This window comes from Terrapene carolina, unplaced genomic scaffold (assembly GCF_002925995.2).
Source record: "Terrapene carolina triunguis isolate 2854851 unplaced genomic scaffold, T_m_triunguis-2.0 Scaffold714, whole genome shotgun sequence".
In the NCBI taxonomy this organism is placed as follows: domain Eukaryota; kingdom Metazoa; phylum Chordata; order Testudines; family Emydidae; genus Terrapene; species Terrapene triunguis.
In genome coordinates, this window is record NW_020665065.1 from 21,684,020 (window position 1) to 21,698,437 (window position 14,418).

Below are 14,418 nucleotides of genomic sequence, written 5' to 3' on the forward strand. Positions count from 1 at the left end.
ATGAGATTTTTTTAATGGGGCTTTGAATGGGAAGTTCTCCCTAGCTCAGTGCTCTGGAGCTGCCATCTTGACCTTTTCTCCACTAAGGCATTAGCCAATACATGGCAACTAACATGAGGTAAAATCCTAATGAAGACAAGGCAGATTGTAATTTTAACATGAGTTAGCAAGGCAAGATAAAGCCCTAGCCTGCCCCATAGGCTCTGCCTTGACCAGTGAGCCCCCACCACATTCACTGCTCCTCTGTTCTCGGATGTGTCCAGCCTGGAATGATTTCCCAGGATCTTGCCCCTTGTGGTGCCATCTACACCTCTACATAGTGGGTATACCATGCTTCTGAGTCCACATGGGAGCTGCTACACTCACTTTGCCCAGGTGCACACGGCTCCATCGTGGGGCTCTGGGCTTTTGTGCTAGCATTGGAGCGGAGGATTGGGACACCTGATTTCTGGCTCTCAGCCCAGCCATACTGGGTAATTCTGGGTGGGTTTGGACAATGTGAATGAGTTTGGGCCATTCACATCTTTCACGTGAACATAAAGGAGATTTAAAGGAATGGCGATTTTTTTTTTAGTTGCGTTTGTGCAGAGGGTATGTTTGCATTTTATGGTTTATAAATAAGCACCAAATATGTGCACATATCTTTTTTTTTTTCCCCCTCTGCTTGTTATTAGTAACATAACCAGAAATTCCTCCAGCAAAACCAGATTTTATCTCAGCTGTTTGTTGTGATATTAATGGTAGTTGTTGCTGGAATTTTAACAAATGAGAGACAAGGTGGGTGAGAGCATGGTTGTTGCTGGGGCTTCTGAGGTGGGTGAAACCAGACAATCACTACACTCTTGAATGAACTCACACAGAAAAACAATAAAAGACAAAAACCGCACTATCACCCATGGGTGAACACTTTTCACAAAAAGAACGAGGAGTATTTGTGGCACCTTGGAGACTAACAAATTTATTTGAGCATAAGCTTTTGTGGGCTAAAATCCACTTGCTCAAATAAATTTGTTAGTCTCTAAGGTGCCACAAGGACTCCTCGTTCTTTTTGCTGATACAGACTAACAGGGCTACCACTCTGAAACTTTTCACAAAGTGATCACTCCGTATCTGACCACTTGGTCCTAGTCCTCAAAGGAAATGGCAAAAAACCTTCAAAAGATGAGCCTGGGAGCTTAAACTCCTAACTCTCTGTTACATATTAAAAAATCATGGACTCAACCAGAGACCTTGGCTTTATGGTTCATCACAACCATTGGTAACCTACTAACCCTTGTTTGTCCTATGACTGAAGAGGTGTTAATTTCCCACTTCATTTTAAATGATCTCCTGCAACATGTGATAACCCCTTATGCTTAACAATCTCTCCCACCTTGTATTAGTTGTGACACACTGGTTACCTTTTCCAGACCTGAAAAAGAGCTTTGTGGAGCTCAAAAGCTTGTCTCTTTCACCAGCAGAAGCTGGTCCAATAACAAAAGTTACCTTGCCCACCTTGTGTATCTCCTATCCTGGGAGAAATACAGCTACAACACCATTGCAAATAACAATGGCAGATACTGAATTTCTCCTATGTGTTAATTAGTCATTGGAGTTAAATAGGTATGAACAAAACAAAATATTTCACTAGTTCTCTAGCCACCACAGATTCTTCTAGGCTAAACAAGACCTGATTTTCCATTTTCTTCATGGAGACCAAAAAACAATTTGTTTGTTACAGTCCTCTAAGGAGCTTTTATATGCAATAAAGAAGCAAAAAGTGGCACAATCCATTTCTTCCCCCCTACGTAAGAATGGCCATACTAGGGAAGACCAATGGTCCATCTAGCCCTGTATCCTGTCTTCCAACAATGGTCAGTGCCAGGTGCTTCAGAGGGAATGAACAGAACATGGCAGTTATCAAGTGATCCATCCCCTGTTGTCCAGTATCCGCTTCTGGCAACTCATGATTTAGGGACCTCCGGAGTATGGGATTGTATCATTAGCTAATTGACTAGCCATTGATGGACCTAACCTCCATGAACTTATCTAATTCTTTTTTGAACCCAGTTATACTTTTGGCCTTCACAATATCCCCTGGCAATGAATTACACAGGTTGACTGTGTTCAGGGGTGGCAGGTTTGTATAATTTTTGGTGGTGCCCAGAACGGGTCCAAGTCCCACCCTACTCTTCACCTGCCTAAGGCTCTAGGAGGGAGTTTGGGTGTGTGTGTGGGGAGGGTCAGGCTCTGGGAGGGAGTTTGGGTGCAGGCTCTGGGCTAGGGCAGGGGGTTGGGGTGCAGGAGAGGGTCCAGGGAGCAGGCTCTGGGAGGAAGTTGGGATGCAGGGTTTGGGCTGGGCAGACGGTTGGGGTGTGGGAGGGAGTGTGGGGGACAGGCTCTGGGAGGGAGTTTAGGTGTGGGGTTTGGGGTTGGGTTCTGGGAGGGAGTTTGGGTGTGGGGACTGGGCTGGGGCAGGGGGTTGGGGTGCAGGAGGGGGTGTGGCGGTCGGGCTCTGGGAGGGAGTTTGCATGTGGGGTCTGAGCTGGGGCAGGGGGTTGGGGTGTGGGAGAGGTTGAGGGGTGCAGCACTTACCTCGGGCGGCTCCCGAAAGCGACCCACACCCACCTCTGGCAGCAGCTCCTAGACGGGGGGCCGGAGGGGTCTCCACACGCTGCTGCCCGCAGGCAGTGCTCCGCAGCTCCCATTGGCCGCAGCTCAGGGCAGGAGTAGCGCGTGGAAACATGCCCTCCCTCAGGGGCCGCAGGGATGTGCCAGCCGCTTCTGGAAGCAGAGCAGGAGGGAAGCAGCCTTAGCCATTAGCCTGCCTTAGCCGTTGTGCTGCCTGGCCCTTTAAAATTATCTGTTTGATTCATTGAATTTCATCTGCCATTTGGTTGCTCGGTCGCCTAGTTCAGTGAGGTACCTTTTTAACTCTTCACAGTTAGCTTTGGACTTAACTATTTTCAGTAATTTTGTATCATCTGCAAATTTTACCACCCTTTTTCCAGATAACTTATGAATGTGTTGAATAGCAGAGATCCTTGGAGTGACCCCACTATTTATTTTTTCTCCACTGTGAAAACGAACCATTTATTCCTACCCTTTGTTTTCTATCTTTTAACCAGTTACTGGTCCATGAGAGGACCTTCCCTCTTATCCCATGACAACTTACTTTGCATAAGAGCCTTTGGTGCGGGACCTCGCTTGTCAAAGGCTTTCTGAAAGCCCAAGTACACTCTAGCCTCTGGATCCACTTTAAAGTCCACTTTACAGTGTGATTGTTCAGACACTGAGCTCTGTACTGGGTTCCCACAGACACAGCTCCTGTGCAACGTGCACAGAACCAGGCGAAAGGGAAGAAGATTTACAAACAAGAATGTGACCTCGACAGCCCAACCCCCAGCATCCTCTCCCTGCTTCAGAGGATATCTGGCAATCATTAGCAGAGGAAGTGATTCAGTGAAAGGGAACCTCTCGTGCGTATGCTCTCACGTAGTTGCACCTTGACAGTGTGTGGGCTGGGCTCTGTTAACACAAGCTTCAACAGGGGCTTGCATGTACAAGCTGCACAGTCCTCTAAGGTCTGGTGCTCCCCCCAGGATACGACTGAGAGTTCCTTTAAAAAGTTTCCTGGGACTCTTTTTCATCTAAAAGAATCGCCCCAGGCCACTGCCCTCCAGGCTGAATTGGTAAGAGGTGAGTCAGCTTCTTACTTCATGGAATTGTTCTTGTTTTTAACCTTTTAAAAAAATAGTCTGGGGAAGACGGTCTGGTGCCTGGGGGACGCTGGGTTAACACTACAGTTGCTTCTATCAGGTGAAAAGGATTTGCTCCAGGGGGTGTGGCATTGTCCAGTCTGGTTAGTTTCATTTGCTGAGACTCCATGGTGCAGTTATGGTGGGATTATCAGCTGATTGGAAGGATGGAGGTGAGCACACATCCCTTTGCTGGCAAATCTCCCTGTCACACATTGTCATTGAATGGACTATGTTGTTGCTTGTCTGTCCACCCCTTTCCCCTGCCCTTTGCCTGCCCCATCTATGGAGATTGTGAATTCTTCAGGGCAGGTTTGTGCAGTGCCTAGGACAATGGTGCCCTGGCCTTGGTTGGTCCCTAGACACCACCGAAATAAACCGGGTTAATAATAATGGAATGTGGGAAGGATGGGAATGAAGCAGCTGCAGGTCAATGGGAGTTTTGCACACATGAGGATTATGGGATCTGATGCTAAGGCACATTCCATCACCAGGGGCTAGGAAATAGATCAAGACTTGCTTTGGGAGGGATCCTCCAACAGGCAGCCAGCTGCTCTGGGCAGATTTAGCACAGAGATTTAGGGCCAAATCCTGCTCCCAATGAAGTCAATGGGAGCGTACAGGTATCTGTAAGAACCTGTTGATCAGCCTTCCATCAGGGAAGGCATCCCTAGGGAGTCTCCTTCCAGTTGGGTGCGTTGATCACTTCTTTTAGGTGTCCCCCAAAAGTGGCATTTGAGGGACCTAGTCAGTGTCATTTATTCTGTGGGGTTCTTTAATGAAATGGCTCATTCTGGGGTACTTGTGCTTGGGATGTATAAACCCAGTTTGGTGCTCTGATACGACAGTGGTGCGTGTGTAACAAATGCCGATGCAGAGAGATATACCAGAACTCCTTGGAGCCAGATGGATGAGCAGGCAAAATGGACCACTTGGGTTCCGGGGAGGGTCTGGACACTGCAGGAAGAAGAGCAGGATTAGCTGCACCAAGGTTGGCCCTCTAAGAAGGGTTTTTTAAACCTCAAGGAAATGCCCAGCCTGTCTTTGCCTTAGTTTTCACCCTATTCACTAAGTGCTGACGCCATATGTTCAGTGTGCACCAGCTGTGGCTTCTCACTTCACATAGTTCCAGCGACACTGTGCACTGGTGGTCTTTTGAGATGCCACTTGCAGACTAACAGCCCAGCATCAGAAAGGCAGAAGTGTAACTCTACCACAGGAGAAAGGGGAAGCAGCACATTCATAAAGCATGAGCTTATCTGCGTGTATCTGAAACTGCAGTGGAAACAGCCAGAAAAATGGCTGCCCAGTTTTAACATGCTCTGGTGTGTAAGAGTCCTCTGAGCAGAATTAAACAAAGGTAGCTCCCCTTGTACTGACCGTGTGGCCAAGGTATCCCGCTATGGTAGGCAGATTCTCTAGCAGAGTGGACATTAAAGTGTAGATCTATGAGAGTCAAGGGAGCTTCTCTCACCAGTGGAGGTACTCCACCTCTCCCAGAGGCGGTAGCTATGTCGGTGGGAGTAGCCCTCTGTTAACATAGTGCTCTCTACACCGGAAGTTAGGTCGGTATAACTGCATTGCTTGTCCAAACCCCCGAGATGTGGTTATACGGACGTAAGTTTGTAGTGTAATCCAAGGCTCAGAGCCTGTAAAAGTGGCTCCAAGGTGGCTTATCCTTAGTGTTACTCTATTGAAGTCAGTGGAGTTACATCTGGGATGAATTTGACCCATTGGCTTTAGGCTAGAGCTCCCTAGTACTGGAATGGGATGGCTTTATAGTTTGGGAGTGATGGCAATGGGAGTAGTAATCTTGGATTTCTATAGTGCCACTTGTCCTAAAGAAACCCAACGCACACTGAAAACCATTTACCCAAGAATCACTACTCTGTGCAAACAGCGGCTCTTCTAGGAAGGGAAAGACACTAATAAGTCACTTCACGTATTGCTAAAAGGCAGCCTCTGGGGCCCAACATGGCAGCGAATAGTCCACTGTTAGGAAAGGAAACAAAGGGGACTGTATCCAGCTGAAATTGCAGGGTGGATCTTATTCCGCAGAATGTCATTAACTGGAAAGCATGTGTCTTAGGAAAGAAGAGCAATCAGTCTATCACAGCAGTTCTCAAACTATGGTCTGCGGGACACTTGGTGGTGGTCTGTGGAGAGCTGGCTGCCACATGGTTCCTTCCTTGTTTCCAGCTGCTAAATTGCATTAACAGAAGCTAAAAATATCTCCTTACATTACTTTTCCATGTTGTCAATTACTGCCATCAGACAAGGATATTGTGCAACAGCAAACAGGAGGGAAACCGGGCCAGGCTACCTCAAATGGAAGGGGAACTAGGTCCTAGTGATGACAATGGATAAGGGAGACACAGGACATTCTCTCTTTAAGATGTGGTCCTTGCTATGAAAATGTCACCCCCTGGTCTAGGGCACGGTCCCTTCCTTTAGTGTCCTGAAATTGCTTAGAAGAAGAACTTCCTTCTGGAGGACATGCTGTAAGCATGATCTGCCCATGAACATCCTGCAGCTTGAGGCCTGTTTAGGTGATTCTTTTTCAGCTAGCTTTGTCATGCAACCACTGAATTCTTCTTTGGAGTCTGTGCCTGGGAGCAAGGGCTGTGACCTCGGCATTCTTTAGCCTGACCTCTCGCTGCAGTCCTCTGTTCTACCCCCCCTTTGATGCCACAGATCAGCAGAGAGCCTGTGGTAGGGAAGCTGTTCCCCTTTGGCTTTTCAATATTTCAAAGGAAACCGAAGGGGAAGAGCGAATTAGAGCTACATTAAATAACTATTTCCAAAGACCGATTTCTTTATCTCAAGCCAGCTGGTTGAGAGGGGTTATTTGTGGGAAGGTTTCAAGTACACAAATGGGAGGGAGACAGACTCTGGGACATCTCAGCTGGGTAAACTGTGCTGCATCCGTCCAGGTGCTGTACAGAGTTTGCAGGGGTGCCGGAACCCGGGGCAGCCATGGGGGCACTGCTTGCCCACTTTTTCACATGGACATAGTTTGCGGGGCAGGTGGCCACACTGCCCCCCAAACTGCAAGCCTCAGGCAGGCACAGAGTGGCGCCAGCAGGAGCTGCACTTCACGGCAGGAGAGCTGACAAGGTTAATGGAGGCCCCCCCAACCCTGCTAGCGGTGTCAGCCTCTTCCCGGTGTGGGGCAGCCCCCCCTTGCCACAAGGCCCAGTCCCTCTCAGAAGCCCTGCCCTGCTCTGCTCTGCCTTTTCCCTCTGAGGCCCCAGAAGCTGTAGTTGAGCTGCAATAAGCCGCCCAGGGAGCCTGGGCCACCATGGGGAGCCCTGGACCCTCCACCTGCCTTGGACGGGACATGGGCTGGGGGCTGTTCTCAGGCAGCCTGCTTAGATGGAGCTAGGAATTATTATCATAATGCTAGGGTTACCATATTTTAATAATAATAAAACAAAAGACACTCCACGGGGCCCAACTCCGCCCCCAGCCCCGCCCCAACTCTGCCCCCTTCCCTGAACGCTCCGCCCCCCCTGCTCCTCCCCCTCCCCTGCTTCCCGCGAATCAAATGTTCGTGGGAAGCCTGAAACAGGGAGGCAGCAGGTGGGCTGGGGCTGGGGCGGTAGCGGGCGCAAGGAGGCGCGGCCTGGTCCAGCCCCCCTGGCCGAGCGGCTCCCTCCAGTGGCCAGCCGGCCCCGGCCAAGATGCTCTGGCCCCGGCATCTCCGGCCTGGCTCGACTCGGCCCCGGCTCGACTCGGCCCCGGCCGAGCACCCCTGGCCCTAGCGACTGCAGCTCGGCTCGGGCCCCAGGGCCCCGGCCGAGCAGCTCCAGCCGGTGGCCGAGCACCTCCAGCCCCGGTCCCAGCGGCTCCGGCCCAGCTCGGCTCGGGCCCCGATTCCGGCTGAGCGGTTCGGGCCCGACCCCGGCCCGGCACCGGCCCTGGTCGAGCGGCTCTGGCCCCAGCGGCTCCAGTCCAGACCCAAGCCCCAAGACCCTTCCCTATTTTCCCGGACATGTCCGGCTTTTTGGCAATTCCCCCCCGGACGGGGATTTGAGGACCAAAAAGCCGGACATGTCTGGGAAAATCCAGACGTATGGTAACCCTAATAATGCAGGCCAGAGAATCCATGCAGCGAGCCCAGCATCAAGCCGAATAGCTCGTGGCTGAACTAGGCCCTAGTTCAGGAAGGCATTATAGCATGAGTTTAAGTGCATTCTGTTTAACAGAGTACTCCACCATGTCAGTGTGCTTTAGTCCCCTTGATGTCATTGCAATGTAAGTGTGGGCCCCACAAAAGTACTTAGGCACCAAAACCCAAGATTTAGACACCTAAGTCCTAGTTTTGGCTCCACTGTGATCCACAAAACTCCCACTGAGTCCTGTAGGTGCCTAAAGTCGCTCGGTGCCTGTGTTCCTGCCTCTGGCTATGTGTGCTGCTGCCTCCCTCTAGGCATCTGGATACCATCTCCTGCCTGAGTCGCAGAGCGATTCACGCACCAGGGGAAGACGGGCCTTTGGCCCCTTAACCTGGGTATGGGGCCCTATCTTATAGGGAGCCTCTGCTCAAACTTACATGGTCGGGTCCTTTTGATAACTCAGCCTGAGCAGGAGGTGGTGCTGGTGCCCACCTCCTCACTTTTATCCCTGTGGTTAGCACACTTGCCTGGGATGTGGGAGCCTTGGGTTGAATTCCCCGCTCTGCCTGAGGGAGAGAAGGGATTTGAACAGGGGTCTCCCACCTCTCAGGTGCAAGCTCAGAACCACTGGGCTCTGGGATACTCTGCTGTGGGGCTCCCTCACACTCTGGATAAATAATGAACAAGCAATTGGAACGGGGGCCTGGAGCCAGGGTCTCCTACCCCCAGGTGGGTGCCCTAGTGACTGACTACAGACCCATTCTCTCTCTCTCTCTCTCTGGCCCAATGACTCTTCCACTGTGACTAAATACTTAACTAATTACTGGGCCAGAGAGAGAGAATGTGAGCCTGATACTGTAGTCCAGTAGTTAGGGTAGCCAGCTGGGAGTTGGGAGACCCTGGGTCTAGCCCTGCTTCTCAACTCTTCCCCTTTCTGGGAGGGGCAGTGACCAGGGCTATTCCTAGGGGGGTGCAGGGCCCGGGGCAGAAGTGATGAATCCGTCACTTCTGGGACCGACCATGCTGGGCGGCGGATAGGGGAAGCTGGGGGAGGCAGTGCCTCCCCAAACAGCCAGGCGTTGCCCCGGCCACCCCCAGCCCCCCAGGGCCCTGCTTCAGCAGTGCCGCTGGGCTCCAGGGGGCTGGGGCCATGCCGCTCTCCCTCCCGGCACTCTGGGGCTGGGGAGGGCCGGGTACTAGCCAGCCTCCCCTAGCCAAAGGTTCACACACCGCCCATGCGCACCAGCCAATCACGCTGGCCCGTGGGGCCCAGAGCGGTCACCCTGATTCGCTGTACCCTAGGGACGGCTCTGGCAGTGACTGCTCTTGGGCTTTGCTCCCCTTTGCACCTCACTGACTTCCTGTCAGAAATTGGATTTGCTGCCTCAAGAAGCATTAGCGGCCACAGCCTCCCCTCCATGAGAGTGTCTGTCTGCCAGTGGCAGAGGAAGGGTTACTATGGGGAAGGTGGCATGTGCTCTTCTTACAGCGCAGCAGGAGATCTGCTAGCTTATGGGCCTACAAGGGGAGCAACTCTCTCCTCTGCTCCATGAAGTGATGATCAGGAAGCTCCACAAAGCAAAATTCAAGGCATCTCCTGCCCCTTGTGCCTGGGGAGGGGAACCTGCATCTGGGAGAATATGGCCCCTGCTTCTTACATCTATGCCAGGACAGTGGTAAAGAATCACATGAAGAGCTGCTTTCTTCTATCACTGAACAAGGAACTCTGTTAGAATAAGGAAAACAGAGCCACTCTCTCCTTTTTCTCTGCTTCTCTGGAGAGCTTAGAACCTTCTTGTCAAATGGCATGCCTGCCCTGTAGCGCCACCTTCAGGCTTGTGTGGCTCTGCTTGGGACTGCCTTAGTTTCCCCTTTACTCAGGGCCACACAGTCCAGATATTCAAAACACTCCCCTTCGGGGATCCAATGTATTAAGTCCTGCGCCGTGTCTTTCTAAAGAGAATTCAAACCTACAGCCTTCACTCCTTTTTCAGCAGGGGCCAGCCCAGGCCCTCCTCCCTGACAGTCCATTTCCCAGCACCTCTTGCCTGGAATTTAGCCTTTCCATAGGCCATTGCCATTGGTGTCTTCCCCCTACTGACTTAGGAGCCTTCTTGCTCCCTGCCATGCTTGCAGGCATCTGCAAATCCCCATCTGCAGTTGCTTTCCCCTTTTATAAGGTCCAGGTGCCTTTCCTGAAGCCCAGTTGGGCAGCAGATAATTATATAATCAGTCAGCTGCACTGAACCCTGCCCCCTCTTAAAGGGGATAGTCACCCTGGCCCAGATCCACCAAGGTACGTAGGCCCCTAATTTCCATTGAAGTCAATGGATGTGAGGAGGCTAAATGAATCTGGGACCCTGTGCTGCTGTCGTGCCCAGCTCCCTGGCACAGATTTAAAGGGACAGGACACATCCTCCCAGGAGGGTCGTTAAGATGATGGATGAGAAAGGAAAGCAGCCCACAGAGAAATGTTGCAAACATCCTAGTAGGAATACAATGGTGCGGGGATGCCACTGTAAAGCAAATGGGGTCAAGGGAGGCCAGGACTGTAATGAGAAGCAGTACCAGGGCAGGGGGTGAATGTGGCAGAGATGGGGCGGGCTGGAGTTTTTAGGGCTTGAAATGGGATCGCTGAAGCTGATTTGTGCAAAGCCTCTCACCACCAGGGCTGAGGGAGAGAAGGCAATACACCGGCAGGAGACTCCGGTTCTGATGGCTGGACAAAGGGAGGCAACACCAGACACTAACTGCCCTTGCTTAGATCTCCGGCAGGGGTTTGTTCTTTAAATAGGAGCATCCTGGGACCTTCTGTGCTAGGGCAGCAGAGGTAAACTCCGGGAGGGAGGGGGCAACTGCAGAGCATGATACGTTACCCTGCAGCTCCAACCTAAGCAGCTGTGTCCACTGTAGCTGATGCATATGTACACAGTTCCAGGGCTATTGGGAGAAGACTCAGCCACTCCAACTCCAGCCTTCAGCACAGAGCAGGAAATTGGGGTAATGCTTTTGTACCCCACCCTTCCTTTCCAAACCATTGAGGGAGGAGAGCAGGAAAATGGAATAATCCTCTGCATGCTGAGAGAGAATGAGGAATATGCTCCCCCTAATCTGTCTCCATACCAGGAGGGGGTTGGAACCATGAAGGGATTGAAGGTGTGGGTGATGAAAGGAGGAACTGAGAACAAATAGAGAAGGGGAATGAATGTAGGGCTGGACTGAGCAGGAGAAATGTGCCATGAAGTAAGACCCAGAAAGAACAAAATAAATACATAAACTCTTATTTTGCAATATTTTAGTCCTTTCATACCAAAATGGTGCAAGGATTATGGGATGAGGCACAAAGGATTATGGGGCCACTGCATGACAAAGGAGGTAGATGGATAGGAGAAGACTGAGGTCCCCTCAACCAAAATAGAGGAGAGCTAATGTGGCCAAACAGTTAGTTGGATTAAACTGGGCTTGTTGCTCAAATGAGAGCAAGAAAAAAAATGTTCTTCTTTGAGTGATTGCTCATGTTATTCCAAGTAGGTGTGTGGGTGCCATGTGCATGGTCACCAGAAGGTTCTTCCCCCTAGTGGTACCCATTGGGTCGGCTGTGGAGCCACCTGGAGTCGCACCTTCATGGAGGTGTATATAGGTCCCTGCTGACCCACAGCCTCTTCAGTTCCCTCTAACCACCAGTGACAGTCGTTGTAGTAGCTTCTCTCTTCCAAACTGCATCCAGCTTTCCTCCCGAAGGTGGTTTCACAGTTTTACGCAAATCAGGACATTTTTCTTCCAGTGTTCCCTAAGCTGCATGCCAATGACGGAGAATGCATGCTCCATTCCCTGGATGTCAGATGGGCGCTAGCCTTCTAAATTGAGCAGATGAAGTCGTTTTGAAAATCAACAGCTCTTGGTTGCGATTGCTGAACAAATGAAAGGGCTTCCCGTGTCGTCCCAAAGGATCTCCTCTTGGATCACGGCCTGTATCAAGAAGTGCTGTAACCTAGCAAAGAGACCGGCACCAGCATTAACAACGCACTCCACAAGGCCGCAAGCTTTGTTAGCTGCCTTCCTTGCTCAGGTTCCTATTCAAGCGGTGACATGGTCATCTATTTGCACTTTTACATCGCACTACGCTACCGTGTTTCCCCGAAAGTAAGACATCCCCCGAAAATAAGACCACCTTCCAGTTTTGCCTCTCGCTGTAATATAAGGCATCCCCCGAAAATAAGACCTAGCGGCGGGCGCCGCCGCGCGGCTCACTGATTGGCCGCAGGACAAGAAAAATAAGACCTCCCCTGAAAATAAGACCTAGCGCATCTTTGGGAGCAAAAATTAATATAAGACACTGTCTTATTTTCGGGGAAACACGGTATTACACAGCAGGCTAGAGACGATGCCGCATTTGGCAGAGTGGTGCTTCAGTCTGTGACTCGGTGAACTCCGACCCCTCCTCCTAGCCACTGCTTGGGAGTCACCTACTTGGAATCGACATGAGCAATCACTTGAAAAAGAAAAAACTGTTACCTATCTTTCATAACTGAAACTGAACTGTTCTTCGAGATGTGTTGCTCATGTCCATTCCAAGACCCAGCCACCTCCCCTCTGTCAGAGTATCCGGCAAGAAGGAACTGAAGAGGCAGCAGGTCGTCGGGGACCTATACACACTGCCATGAAGGTGTGACTCCAGGGGGCTCCAGGTACCGCTAAGGGAAAAACCTTCCGGCGACTGTGCACGTAGTGTGCACACATCTATTTGGAATGGACATGAGCAACACATCTTGAAGGACAACAGTTATGATAGGTAGGTAACCATTTTGTCCAGGAGGAATTGTGGGAAGGCCCTGGAGGATTAGTGGCTCTCAAGCGTGTCACTGACCCCACCTGTGTCTGCACTGCATAACAGTCATGTTAAGAACAGACAAGTTGCGCTTACTGGGTCTTAGGCTGCACCCCATGTTGAGCTAGCAAACTTGTGTAACTAGCACCACTGCACACGTTCAACGGGTTCTTGTGTATGGACGGGGGTCAAGTTAACTTTGCAGTGAAGACTAGCCCATGTAAATGCTATTGCTCCTCTTCCACTGTCCAGTGCTTCTGAGTCTCTTACAGGTGTGCAATGCAGGTGTATCCTCCATTCACTCACGCTGTGGACAAGAGTGCCATTTAGAGGGAGCAGAAAGGGGGCTCCTTTCCCCTCCTCAGTTTCCTACCACTGGCTGGGAGCCACATCACTCACTCCCCTCCCCCCACCCCTCGCTGGCTCAGCCAATAAGAATGCAGAGCTGTATTTGGTAGAGCCAGTAGCAGGGCTGGGAGCTTCTGCAGCACTTTTTCATTCCTGAAACAAACACACTCAGGGAGTGGTGGGGGGAAGGAAGCTCTCAAGCTCTGTGCTTAGGTCAGAAGATGCCTGTTGTAGATTTCATCATGATCTGCTCCTCCCCTTCACACAGTGACGTGTTAAAAAGGCAGGAGTAAGCCCCTTGTGACACCAGTAGACACAGGGCTGCTCAAGCAGGGGAGGGGGGTACTGCCCCAGGCACATTCAGGGGATAATTATCCCCACAGCCAGCCCAGCTTTGGAAGTTTCAGGCTGCAAGAGCAGCGTTGCAGAATGACCACCTGGAATCTTCCTCTGATGTGAGAAACAAGCATGTGCTGCCACTACTGCAAATATTGTTTAAATGCCACCTAAAACTTTCCCAATTTTTTTTCCAACACTCTAATTTGGGGTACTGCCATTCACTACAAATGTGGCCATTTATTCTGCCATTTAGTCCCACTCGTCTGTGGGAGTCTTTCCTTTGCCTGCAATGGGCGTTGGGTCTGGTCCATCGGTTGTGACACAGAAACACAATTCTGTGTAAATGCTGGGATTTTACCAAATCTCCTCAGAATGGGATTGCACTTTTCTAGGACCTTTTCCCAGAATACCTTTTTGAGAAGCTGCTGCCCCCAAACAGCCATTTTGCAGCTGTCCGCTGTATCTCCTTCTCGTCCAGCTGGTAAACATTCTTATCTCCTGTTGTACTTACTCTTTAACATTTCTGAGGGCATGACAGTGTCTCACAAGCTTGAGGACCGTCCATGAATTTCATTGAGGTGATGTTTACTCTCACCAATCGTTAGAGCAACACACTAGAAACCTTCTTCCAACTTAATCCTTTGTATTTATCATAACTATTTATATACACCCTTCAGTGTATGTAAACCCAAGCCAATCTGAACAATTTGCCAGATTTGGCTGCCAAAATTTTTGTTATTAACCCATGCTGCTAACATCCAAACTTTGGAAGTGTTCTTCCAGTGGCAAAGCTCTGTCTGCACTGGGTTTTTTGTCAGCGTAGCTATGTCAGTCGGGGTGGTTTTTTCACACCCCTGACTGCTGTAGCTCTGCTGATATGACTGTGAAGTATAGACCAAGCCTCATCTACTCTCTGCTGCTCGGGTGTGGCCATTCTCTAACTAAAGAGGAGTTAACTTGAGCTACCTCTGCAGTGGAGACAGAGCCATTTAGTGACATGCTGTCAAGGCTGCTTCCCCACTCTGAACTTTAGGGTACAAATGTGGGG

The 14,418-nt window shown here is 50.7% G+C and overlaps 1 protein-coding gene across 3 annotated transcripts in view; it reads left to right on the forward strand.

Moving 5' to 3' along the window:
• The window catches only part of ECE1 (endothelin converting enzyme 1), a 160,008-nt gene that overhangs the window by 39,756 nt on the left and 105,834 nt on the right, over positions 1-14,418 (forward strand). Inside the window, exon 1 of one of the 3 annotated variants that reach the window (XM_026660061.1) lies at positions 3,533-3,678. The exons of the other annotated variants lie outside the window; for them this stretch is intronic. The gene's annotated coding sequence lies outside the window, so the exon portion shown is untranslated. Of the gene's footprint in view, positions 1-3,532; positions 3,679-14,418 lie in introns of those variants that run through there. 3 annotated transcript variants of the gene reach the window in all.